Source organism: Callorhinus ursinus, unplaced genomic scaffold (assembly GCF_003265705.2).
Source record: "Callorhinus ursinus isolate GAN/ISIS: 27379988/994484 unplaced genomic scaffold, GSC_fseal_2.0 scaffold5, whole genome shotgun sequence".
Lineage (NCBI taxonomy): Eukaryota > Metazoa > Chordata > Mammalia > Carnivora > Otariidae > Callorhinus > Callorhinus ursinus.
In genome coordinates this window covers 2,763,739-2,771,635 of record NW_027397067.1, presented here as the reverse complement: position 1 = coordinate 2,771,635, position 7,897 = coordinate 2,763,739, and the positions used below count along the sequence as shown (strand labels likewise).

Below are 7,897 nucleotides of genomic sequence, written 5' to 3'. Positions count from 1 at the left end.
GTGGGGGGATGGGTTAGCCTGGTGATGGGTATTGAGGAGGGCACGTTTTGCATGGTGCACTGGGTGTTATGAACAAACAATGAATCATGGAACACTGCATCAAAAACTAATGATGTAATATATGGTGATTAACATAACAATAAAAAAAATTAAAAAAAAAATTTCTTTTACAAGCACCACAATTCTCAAAACCATTGTTTATTTTATAAAAAGTTTTTTAGATTTCAACTAAAGTCTTATAGACAGGCCAATAACAGGCTTAATTTTATAGACTTATTTTGTGTATTAAATTATTGGTTTATATGCTAACATTTTTTTCCATTATCAGGAAGTTTCATAATTATAGGAGTAATTTCTTAAGCTTATTTCAAATATTATATTCAAATTTGCTTTCTCAGGTCCATTTCTAATGGCTTTTTATAAATAAACTCCCATAAGATTAATCTGAAAGTAGGGAACTCTGCTATAATTAAAAAAAAAATCAATGCCAATTTCTTTCATATTCTGTAACTCTAAATACAAATTTAATGCATTGGTGAAGAATGGAAAATTTAGCCACTTAATTTAATTTTTAGTTATTGCAAAAGAAATACCTATGTAAAGAAAAAAAATATTTGCCTACTCTCCTTATTTTCACACATCCAGATGGTGAATTCATTAACTAAACTTTGTACTATGCTCCTTATGAATGCTTCAGCTGTGTAGGCCCTCACTTTTTTCATATCAAGATAAGAAATAGAATTTGTTATCAAAACTTACTGTCAATGGGAACTATGTAATGATATTCTAGCGAACTCAGCAAAACACTATTCCTTTTTTCAAAAATTTTCTTTTTTTTTCAGGGGCGCCTGGGTGGCTCAGTTGGTTAAGCATCTGACTTCGGCTCAGGTCATGATCTTACTTGGTGGTCCTGTCCACATCAGGCTCCCTGCTCAGTGGAGAGTCTGCTTGTCCCTCTCCCTCTGCCCCTCCCCCCCACTGGTGTGCTCTCTCCCTCAAATAAGTAAAAAATTTTTAAAAATTTTTTCACTTTTTTTTTTCCAGCATCCAAGGTCTTTTTAATAACAAGGCAGGATCTGGGTTTAGGTTTAGTACTAGCCAGCTCTACAGCCTCTGGTAGTGCTGGAACTTCTGGCAATCCAAGGATTGCAAATAGAATTTACTGTGGCTGTGCAGGGTTCCTGGGGCCTTACTGAAATACCTGTATACCTCTCAGCCCTTGCCTGGACCAGAGAGCAAGAGGGTACGACAGCCCTTGGGGGACTCCAGGCTAACTGGTCGAAGGTGAGGCTCATATCCCAACTTTGAGGATGCAGCTCCAGGCAAGATTGCTCATGTGCAGTGTGCACACCTTCAGTTTGGGCACCTCCTGGGTATGCACATCATCGATTATAGTACATACAACAACAGCTCTTTTGTTTTCCCAGACAGGCAGCTTCATCTTCCAGATCATCCAGGATTAGCGCTGAGGCAGCTGGTTGCTGCAACTCATTAACAACTGCTTCAACACAAGTTGCCTAAATGTGGAATTGGTTTGTTGGGTAAGAAACCTATACTACTTGACCAACAGTCTCAGGTAGATGTCCTGGCTCTTGGGCTCCTCGCACTGAAACTTTTGGTCCTTGTTGTGGTGGATGTTGACTCCCATGATGGTGCCTCCTTATCAGCCAGGTCTGGAAAGAGAGAATCAAAATTTTTTTCATGTTTTTCATGAAGATACTTTTGAAACGTATTGGTAAATAATTTGAAGAATATCTCAATTTGAGTTTGCCTGATGTTTTTTCATTATAAGGCAGGGGCTATAAAAGAGACATGCCACAAAGGTGAAGCATCTTTCTCTTATGTCCTTCTAGGTGCATGATATCAACATAACTTGTTTTGGTTATGTTAAACATAATCACTTGTTTGACGTGGTGTCTTCCTGGCTTCTCCATTGTAAAGTTAGTATATTTCTCCCCAAACCCTGTTCCTTAGAAGTGAGTTCCAATTTCCATCCACACTCAAGGAAGATGGATTAAGACCCACATTCTGAAGAGGAGAATATCAGAGAACTTGTGGAAGTATGTTAAAACTACCACATTATTTGTGGGAGATACTTTGATTCTACCCAGATATCATTTTTCTACTTAAAGCTTTGCCCACCAATTTTAGCATTTATTAGTGGACCTATTATGATGGTCTTCCAATAGTAATTTTCTATTTGTGTTGTTCCTTCCAAACTTAATATTTATAATTTTCCTGTAAGGAAGAGTTGTCCCCTCTCCCTCATTTAATTATATCAGTATGGAGTCATGAATATTTATTTTATGCTTTTAGGTTATAATTTAATACCATCTTCATTTATTTTGTTGCTCAAATTCTTACAACTTTGGCCATTGGGAGCTCTTTCATATTGACTGTTGTGTCCTTTTGACCTAGCTTCATCACTCGCCTTTTTTTTTTTTTTTTTTTTTAGCATCTCCTTACTTTCTTGCACTACAAGATGCTCCAGGCACTTCTCGGATTTTTCCCTGCCCTAGGCTTAGAATTAGCATTTCTTTAAGGATCTCTCTTTGCTTTAATCAAAGAATGGTATTAGAATAACAATAGTTGGACTCTAGGAGTTTTCATTGTTATCGGAGTGTCACTTCTTTTTGGCCTACTCAGTAAGAAAGCTAGAAATATAAGTATGTATAATAACCCACACATGTCTACAATTATTTCTTTATCCCCCTGGTTTTTATGTATTAAGATAAAGGTGAGTTCATACTGATATATCTGACTCTAATCCAGTTCTACAGGGTTCCTTCTAGCATCTTCTTCCTCCTTGTTCCTTCTAACTTCTTTATCCGACAGCAAAAAGCTGAACTCTCATACATTATACTATATTTATTTGTTTGTTCAACACTAAAGTAGTGTCAGAATTTACCAAGTAGAGTACACTATTTATGCACATAGTTTGTCTTTAAACTTACATATCTAGTCAAAATCCCAACATTCTGGTTGATTTTTAAAAACTTTCAGAGAGTAGTGTTCTCCATTTGTGATGTACAGTTGTGTGGGACTTAACATGTGAATGATCATATATGCATCACCTCAGTACCACTCAGTTCCCTAAAAAGTCCCTTGTATGATATCTTTGTCACCAAGCACTCCAATCTTCCAGAGCCTCTTATATTCCTATTTCATATTTCTTCTTCCTGAAGAAATTCCTTCTTATAGAATATGTCTGTTGACAATTAATTCTCTCAAATTTTGCTTGAGAGAGTGGTTTTCTGAAATACTGTCTCTTGTAATTCTTATCTTTGTGCTCTGTAAATAATAATTATGCTGGTAATGCCCACCCCTCAGCTTCCCTTCAAGATTTTCTTTTGGTCTTCAATTTGCAGAGGTTTAAATATAAACATGACCTGGGGCAGTGTTTGTTTGTTTTGTACTTATTATCCTCCTTGTAGTTTTCTGAGCTTCTGTGGTTTGGTGCCTACCATTAATTTGCATTTTCTGAGCCATTTCTTTTATTGACGTTTATTTCTTATGCTTTATTCTCTCCCTTTTCTTCAGCTAGGAATCTAATTTGTTAAACTGTTGATATTTTTCAATAGCTCTTGGGTTCTCTGTTGATTTTTTTTTCACTTCTTTTTACCTTTGCATTTTATTTTGTGAAATTTCTATTAACCTGTTTCCAATTTCACTGATAGTTTCCTCAACTGTGTAGAGTCCTCTGATAAGCTTTCAAAGGCACTCTTTATTTCTGTTTCTGTGTTTTTAAAAAAAAATCTGACATTTCCATTTATATAATTTTTATAATTTCCTTATATCTGCTGAAGTGATTTGTATTTGCTCTTACATACTATCTACTTTTTCCACTGGAGACTTTGGTATATTAATATTATTTTCAGTCCCCTTCTGCTAGTTTCACTATCTGTGTGTTACTTGATTTTGATTCTGGAAATTTTTTTGTCTTCAGAATCTGTTTTTTCTTGCCTTTTGATATGCCTCATTAGTTTTGGTTGAAAACCATATGTGTTATATAAGACAGTAAATACTGAAGTATGTTTGTTTAGTGTGGGGATTTGTGTTGATATAGTCAGTAGTTGGACTGAGTTTGAGGTTTGTTATTTAGTTACCCTCAGTGTACCAGAGCCTTCAGATAGCTCATTTGATATCTTTTGTTTATGGAGTGAGTTAATTTGCTCAATGTTTGCTCCTGTTGTTTTTGGGACTCTTCACTAGGTTGTGGATTTTTCACACTGTTCCCCAGGGAGAATCTGTCCTTAGTAAACAATACAACATTCTCAGCTGCTATGCTTTTTCCTGTACTCATTAGTGTGGTGGTAAGGGATTAAGACTGCATCTTTTGAAATTTATTTAAAATGTCTAGACCAATATTCCTACTGGCTTACATGGCACTGGGCAGCATGTCCAACAAATATGTTGAGTTGTGTTTCCGCCTGCAGGCACCAACGTCTCTCCAGATTACTTGTTATTTATTTGCTTTGCAATGTAATCTTTGGGTAAATCATAAATTTGAACTTAGTCCAGCTTTTTTTTTTTCCTATTTTAAGAGTGGGAACTATATTCTTGCTAGGTTCTTATATCTCTGATATAAAACTTGAAGTCCACCAAGACATCTATTTTTACTATGTCAAATATTGAGCATGCTTTCTTTGCCCAAAGATGTGTCTCCTTTAATTTTATTGGTCTTGGTCAATGATATTGCTATGCATTTAGTCATTTAGTCTGGAAGCCTAAAGTTACATTTGACTACTTTCTGTCTATATCTTTCATCCCCACATTCAAAATATTGGTAATCCCTGATAACTCATTTATAGAAAATATATTTCTACCTTCTATTTCCAGTTTTAAAAGTTATATTTACATGATGTCATTTCCAAACTTCTGTCGGGTCCACTATTCCTTTCAGTGGTATCTCCAATTCATTATCCAACAAGCTACTAGCAAAGCTTTTCAAAATCAAATTTTGGTTACACTGCATTCATACTCGGTATTTCTCAGGGATTTTTTCTAACCTAATTATAACATCTAATGTATCTAACATAGCATGCAAAGCCATAGTAAACAATGTTTGGAGTGGCTTATTAGTGTCGAGAGACTCACCCATGAACTAAATCTGTGCACTCTGATCTTTTCCTTCTGATAGTTGATGATCCAGATATCTGACCATCCTGGACCAATAACATCCTCTCTAGTGGAGATCAGGAAATACCAATAGAGAAAGAATGAAATTCTGGGAATTATGTCATCTTAATACAGAATGACACTTTTTCAGAGTAAAAAGGAACACTATTATTACTTTAGGAAGAAATTATAAACTGACCAAATTGAGACAGTCTCAGGCCAGTCTTACTCTAATATCTGTGTAGTTGAAAGAGGTCCACAAATCCATGCTACCATTGCAAGACCTCTCTTACTCTGTCCTTTGGAATGTTTGCGTGTTCAATCCCTCTGCAGTTTTCTGGACTACTCAAATGTGCTTTCAATGTGTTGTCTAATTTTTGTTTTTATGTTTGTTCTTGTTTTTTCTTCAGCTAGCCAAGTCATTCAGTTTTATTCCATGTTTGAGATTCTTGTTTTGCTAATATGATGATACGTTGGTCCTCTGTTAGATCTGGAAATTCGCCTTAGTATTACTAGTTCCTCCTCATAAAGACCAGAGATTTTCCTATACCAAAGCTCATGGTTGATACCCTGCTGTTTATGAAATCATCTCTCACAAAGATTGCATTCATGATCATAATCCCTTGTAGGGTTCTAGGAATTTTTTGAAGATTATTTTACTTGCTTATTGATGAATTTTTGTCTGGCATGATTTATCAGTCAGAGTTCCAGCAGGACACGAAAGACACCCTAGGCTGGAATTTAAAGAAAATTTAATGGAGTTATTATTAGAGTAGGAAAACCTTATAGAATTAATATGTTATCTATGGACAAACTACAGCATGAATTTATTGTATCCCTGGGCTTGAAGGACAAGGGGAAGTGATGGTGTTATTGGTTATGAGAGCTGGAGCTGTGCAGGTAGAGAAACTTGAAAAGAGGATCCACAACATGATAGATTAGGAACAAAGTAGTTTCTTCTCCTGCTTCGCAGTCTTTTCCTCATCTTTCCCCTTGCTAGAACTAAGGAGATCATGGAAGTATGTGATGCAGTATGTCATAATCATGTCTCCAGGGCACAAAAGGTATGAAAGTTAGACAAAATATATGATAATAAGGTAAATGGAAAATAACTACATACTTAGAAGTTACTGTTGCTTAACCTTGTAAGTCATGGATTTTAATACAGTCAACATTAAAACTAGGTCAAATTTTCTTTAAAATTTCCACATTACAGAGATTGGGATTGGTTCTAAGCATTGTATCCCTTTTGTCTATCTTGCCTATCCTATCCTGGTAGTTAACTGGAGAACTGAATACAAACAATGGATATGGTCCTGTGATCCTCTGTAGCAAATTTCAGCAACCTGGAGATTCCAGAAAAAATGGTATGCTAAGAGTAAATAATATCAAGGCAGAGGGAAAATAAAGAATGTGTTTATAAAAGTTATAGTGGTGTATAGGTAAAGGAAGGCCCCAAATAGATTTTAAGAATGGGAAGGGGTTAAGTACCTGGAGGTCTTGATATTAGGGAAGAGTAGTTTCAGTGAAGATTGAGGAATTGATTGGGGTTGAAAGAAAAAGTTATAGTGAGAGACATCACAAAGTTCAATCTCTTGGAAATCAAGTAATTCAAATAACATGTTTCATAAATCCCTATAAATCTTAGTTTACTCATTCTTTAAATGGGCATAGTATTATATACTTCTATTTCATAAACTTCATAGAGTAGCCCCGTGATGTAAATAAATATGATATGATTATAGATAGATGTAAATTGAGTGATAAAGACTGAAGGCTCTGGAGTCAGAATGCCTTGCATCAAAATGTCTATCACTTTTCTTGTCATATGATCTCAAGAAAATTCACATAAGCTTTAAGCTTTATATCCCTAAGTTTTGTCATTTTGTTGGAAAATGGAGAAAATAATATTAAATAACTGTAAAATGCATAAAACACAGAAAATTGCCTGGTTGAGAGCAAATGCTAAATAACTATTCTCTTATTATTGTGGTATCAGGGAGAAAATAAATAAAAATAGATTAATTCACTTCTGTCTGTGAAGGAGTAAACATTTTGATTTGCCATCTCACAAAAGTAGAAAATTAGACAAATTATATGAAATTACTGTTTTTGGATAATTGGGACCACATGCAGTACACACCCGTGCTTGCAAAGAGAAAGGAATTAATCATTGTAAAAACAGATTTAAATCTAGATACAATTTACAAACTAAGATTTAAGAAGGGGAAATCTGAACAAACCCCAGTATTCTTTCTAAGTTAAGGGATAGTGACATTCTGGGGGATCCCAAGGTGTTAATATTTTGTGGGATAAAATACCAAAGGGAAGAAAGTTCTACAGAGAAATCTCCAGAACCTGCATGGGATCACCTTAAGTCTCTGGCTGAAAATAAATCTGCAAATGTGTAAGCGAAACTACAAATCTTGGGAGATAAAATCTATCAAGGAAAGACCAATTTTAAGGATCTATCAGAGGAACAATTTTGAGTTCATAAAGGGTTGGAAATTTTTGAATCCTCATGAGCCAGAGTGGAGAAAACTCACTGAATACACAAACATTTAGTAGATGTATCAGAAGGCTCACATAATAGTAATGCTTAGCCAAGCCTATAGACTATTTTAGATTTGCCCTAAAGAAAGATTAATACCTATTCTGAAAAAAATGTAGCTGGTATACAAGTGACTTAACTGCAAGCCAGAGTTAGTTCAATAATTTGTAAACATGTTCACAGAAAGAACTGAATGAAGAGAGGACTCAAACAAAGTGTCCCACATCC

The 7,897-nt window shown here is 35.2% G+C and overlaps 1 pseudogene; it reads right to left on the bottom strand.

Annotated features, from left to right (window-relative positions):
• Positions 1 to 1,104: 1,104 nt before the first annotated feature.
• Positions 1,105 to 5,150, bottom strand: LOC112823543 (large ribosomal subunit protein eL18-like; annotated as a pseudogene).
• Between the last annotated feature and the right edge of the window lie 2,747 nt (positions 5,151 to 7,897).